The following is a 4877-nucleotide window of genomic DNA, read 5'->3' on the forward strand; positions in this document are numbered from 1 at the left end:
GCAGCAGGTAGTGACCTCACTCCTCCCTGGCCTGAGCACTCCGTCCCGCATCCCAGGCGGTGGCCCTAGGGAAGTCTCTGAAGCTGAGCACAGGGTGGACTCTCCCTCCGGAGTGAATGGAGACTAGAAAGGGAGAGGATTTCTATTCTGTCCTGAGGGCTCTCAGCATGAAATCCTACGTTCCGCTAAGGCACGGCTTTGCATTTTATATTCTAGTTTGCATCCTCCTTCCAGACTATTCCAGGGCTTTTGAATCATCCTTCTGCCTTCCTGGCTACTATCGCCGCTAAAAGCCAGAGAACAAGGCTGGAAGGACCGTGACAGACACACAGGTCCCGCTCCGGCCCCGCCCTCTGCCGGTACTAAAGGGTAAGGTCTCTCCGCTTTGCGCCCCGCCCCTACCTCACGCCGGCCCCGCCCCTACCTCACGCCGGCCCCGCCCCTACCTCACCCAGGCCCCCGCCCACACCTCACCCAGGCCCCGCTCACCTCCTCCTAGGCTCCACCCAGGCCTGGTTTCTGGCTTGCACGCGCAGATTTGCGCAGACCAGGAAGCGGATCACGTGGCGTGGCGGTCACACCGCGGAGGTGAGTTTTGCTCTATGTTATATTAAGTCTGCGCTCTCCAGGTCCCTGGCACTTCTGTACGTGGGATGTGGGGTCCCCACAGACCTGGAAGTTCTGGTCTTTCTTCTTTCACTCAGAGCAAATGGAGATATTCTCCTGGGAGTCCGGAAGTCGCTTCTTTTTAGGTTTAAAGTCGCCCTGAGGCTGGTCCCGTCCTCAGTCTTTCTGCTACAGGGCAATGTATACACTTCCTATCGCGTAGTTTTCCTGCTCAAAACCGTGTTTTGACTCCTTCCGCACTGCGCTTTTTTTTTTTTTTTTTTTTTTTGAGACGGAGTCTCGCTCTGTCGCCCAGGCTGGAGTGCAGTGGCGCGATCTCGACTCACTGCAAGCTCCGCCTCCCCGGTTCCCGCCATTCTCCTGCCTCAGCCTCCTGAGTGGCTGGGACTACAGGCGCCCGCCACCACGCCCGGCTAATTTTTTGTGTTTTCTAGTAGAGACGGGGTTTCACCGTGTTAGCCAGGATGGTCTCGATCTCCTGATCTCGTGATCCGCCCGCCTCGGCCTCCCAAAGTGCTGGGATTACAGGCGTGAGCCACCGCGCCCGGCCCCGCACTGCGCTTTTTAAAGTCCTCACCCGAGAGGTGTATTCCCGCCCTGCGCGCCTCCCAGCCTCACCCTCGTCGGTTGCTGGAGCACAGCACTGTGACCCCAGTCCCGGGGAGGCCGCGGTCTCTGCCTGGTCCTGGGATCCTGCAGATCCCTCCCTTGTTCGAAGGCATCGTTGCCCCCCACCTCCCTCCTCCTCATGCTGGGCCCTGCTGCTCCCCAGGTCTTCCCTCCGCAGTCACCGCTTCCCTTGAGCCCGCACTGTAGAGGTGCCCGGTGCCTGTCCTGTGATAGGGGGTGTTCTTGCCTGCCCAGATCCAGCTCTTGGAAAATGCGCTCCTCCGAGATGCCGGCGTCTTACTCCAAACCCTCGTGTGATTGTGTGGGCCAGCAGGATCAGGAGACAGGCAGAGGGACTGAGAGAGCAGTAGAAAACCAGAGACAGAGAAAAAGAAGAATGAGGAAGACCCATAACAGATGGCAAAGTAGAGGATGGGTGAGGGATTTGCCAAGAGACAGCGAAAGTGAAAAAAGGATAAGAAAGCAGGAGGAGAAAAGCAACTGCAGAAATGTAGAGAAAAGCTAGATGTACAGAGAAATGAAGGACAGACAGCACCGTATGGAGAGGGGCAGAAATGTGGAAGCTCATAAGAGTGAGGAAGAGGAGGAGGGATTTGGAGCCAGGACAAACAGAGCAGAGTGGTGCTGGTGGCAAGGAGAACAGAGGGAGAACCACAGTAGGGAGGACACCTGGGGATCTGGGGTGCCAGATTAGGTCCAGGGGTTTATAACAGGGAAGAGAGAATTTAATAGTGAGAGCAGAGGAGGCGCAGAGATGGGAGAAGAGGCAGAAATCTATGGAGATTGAGGACGATCTAAAGATTCAGGAGAAGGAGCAACAAGAGGATAAATAAGTTGCAAGGATGGAGCCCAGGTGATTTTTGTATTTTTAGTAGAGACGATTTTACCATGTTGGCCAGGTTCGTCTCAAACCCCTGACCTCAGGTGATCCACCCACTTCCACCTCCCAAAGTGCTGGAATTACAGGTGTGAGCCACCACAGCTGTCCACCCGTGTATTCTTGATTGAAAATTTTTGCTTATGTCTTAGTTCTACAGCTGACCCTGTTTCCCTGTTTTCAAGGTCAATAGCTGTGTGTTTACACTTCTGCATTTTATAAATGTTACTGAGATTTCCTTGTAAGGAAGAATTCAATGTTGGGAGTCAGTTTTCATCAGAACCTTTCCAAAGAATTTTCTTTAACCCAAGTATGTGATAGACACTTCTCTAATTTTAAAGATGGGATGATAAAGACCAACCCATCCCATTAGCCCTTCCAGGACCCCATGTAAGAATTCAGGCACACCTTCTCACTCATCTCAGACCTTCTCAGGGTAACTCAGTGAAAATGTTTCCTGCTCTGAGCCCCGGTGAGCCTCCCTGCAGCTTGATGATGTTGGGCTAGACCAGAAAAGCTCAACCTGAGTGATCCTGACCCCTGAAATGATTGGCAAAATAGAGGCAGTGTGTGGGCATGGCTTTTTCTCTGGGAGATGGGAGTGCCCAGTTGTAATTAGAATTTTCCATGGGATGCAGTAACCCAAAAATGAAGGAAAAAAAAAAAGCAGAAGAATGGAAGAAACAGAGTGGTAGACTCAGAAACAGAGACCATCTTCAGAGGCCTTTGTCTGTATGAGGATATCACAGCTACGTCTAAAGCAGGTGGTGTCAGTCCCTGGCAGGGAAGCCCCCACTGGCTTCCCGTGTTCCCCGGGACAAAAGTCCAGCTCCTCACTGTGGCTCCACAGCCCTGTGTCCAGGGCCCCTGCCAGTGTCCAGCCTCCTCCTGGGAGCTTCCCCTCCTCTCCTGACTCCCTCTGCCCCAGTCACATTTGCTTTTCTCTTTTTTCAAACATCAAAATCCTTCCTGTCTCAGGTCGTTGTCTCCACTTTTATTCTATGTTTCTGAATGAAGATGGCACTGTCCCTTTCTCCTTCAGGTCTAGGCTCAGAGATGCCTCCCATGCCCTCCCACCCCCATCTCAAGTTCCCTCTGCCTGTCAGTGTCTATCACATTAGTCAAGTTTTCTTATCTCTGTGTCAATCCCATCAGAAATGTCCTTTTTCAGACTCTCACTGTGTCCTCCAGGCTGTGAGTACAGTCTCGCGGATCTGGGTCTCCACTGCAACCCTGTCTCCCAGGTTCAAGTGATTCTGTGCCCCCAGCCTTCCGGGTAGCTAGATGAGGGTATGTGCCTCACACTCCCCTGCTAATTTTGTATTTGTATTTGTATTTTATTTTATTTTTGAGTCTTCTCCCTTCTGTCAGCCAGGCAGGGGAGTGCTGTGGTACATCTCAGGTCACTGCAACCTCCACCCTAGGTTCAAGCTAGCAGTCCGGCCTCTCAGCCTCCCTCCCAGGAGCTGATTAGAGTGCCCACCAAGTCTGGCTACTTTTTGTATTTTTAGTAGAGACAGGGTTTCACCATGTTGGCCAGGCTGGTCTTGAACTCCCGACCTCAAGCATCCACCCACCTCGACCTTCTAGAGGCAGAGCATAGGTGTGATGGAGCCACCGCGGTCCAGCCCGGTAATTTTGTATTTTTAGTAGAGACAGGGTTTCTCCAAGTGTTGGTTCAGGGGTTAGTCTCAACTCCTGACCTCAAGTAATCCACCCACCCTGCTGAGGTTATAAGAATGCACACCGTGTCCAGCCCAATTTTTGCATTTTTAGACAGGGTTTCTCCATGCTGGCCAGGCTGGTCTCAAACTTCTGAGCTCGTGCTGATTTTTCCACCCCTCAGCTTCCTAAGAAGCTGAGCGACCACACACATGGACGCACCACCACCATACCCGGCTGTTTCTTGTATTTCTTGGAAGAGATTCCCTGAACGGAGCTCATCCCCGAGCTCATCCCAGCCCAGCTCCCCACTGCTGCAGTGTGTGTGTGTGTGTGTGTGTGTGTGTGTGTGTTTCTCCAGGAGGGGAGCGGGAGTTTTCCTGTAGGAATTTTTTGTTCCTGGTGCAGTGGGCAGCAGCGGGGACCATATTTCCTCAGAGTGATGTATCCTGTGTATGTGTCATTGTGTTACCGGGAGGGGATGTGTTGATTCTATGCAATAAACATCATATTTTTAACATTCAGGATTGACTTCTAAAGACTCTTGGTACATAAAGAAGAAACCTGGAAGAGGAAGAGGAAAGCAAAGGAGTCAGGCATGGCTCTTCCTCAGGTGAGATGATATTCTCGGTGGATCGTTCTGTCTCCTTCCTTTCAGAAACGCTGGGCCTTGGAGTTGGGAATCTTCTCTGAGTTTAAAGCATCCTGCCTGACAGGTTTGCTCACCCTCACCCATGCCTTCCCTCAGTCCCTCTCATCTCGCTTAGATTCCGTCTCTAATGACCCAGTGACATGAACTTGGGAAGAGGCGGCACTGGGCATGGGCCTGGGAAGGGCTCACACCAGACATGGATGGAGACGGGGTGAGGGTCTCGTGGTGTCAAGGCTGTTGAGCAGCAGGGATTGTTTAGGGGTCACATGTGGATGCATGTTTAGCTCTCTGTGGACCAGGATTAGAGCAGCTGCCAATGGAAGTCACATATTCATATGCCCAAAGTACGTGGTAAATTCTAGAAAAGGAGACCAATAAGGGAAAATCTTTTCTCCCTGATTTTATACTATATTTTTAGGTAATTGAGTG

The 4877-nt window shown here is 52.0% G+C and overlaps 1 long non-coding RNA gene across 1 annotated transcript; it reads left to right on the plus strand.

The window, feature by feature from the left end:
• Positions 1-7: 7 nt before the first annotated feature.
• LOC116272639 lies at positions 8-3350 on the plus strand. The gene is made up of 3 exons (XR_004181275.1): positions 8-369; positions 500-588; positions 3306-3350. It is a non-coding gene; the product is annotated as an uncharacterized LOC116272639 (long non-coding RNA).
• Positions 3351-4877: the final 1527 nt, after the last annotated feature.

Source organism: Papio anubis, unplaced genomic scaffold (genome assembly GCF_008728515.1).
Source record: "Papio anubis isolate 15944 unplaced genomic scaffold, Panubis1.0 scaffold1441, whole genome shotgun sequence".
NCBI lineage: Eukaryota > Metazoa > Chordata > Mammalia > Primates > Cercopithecidae > Papio > Papio anubis.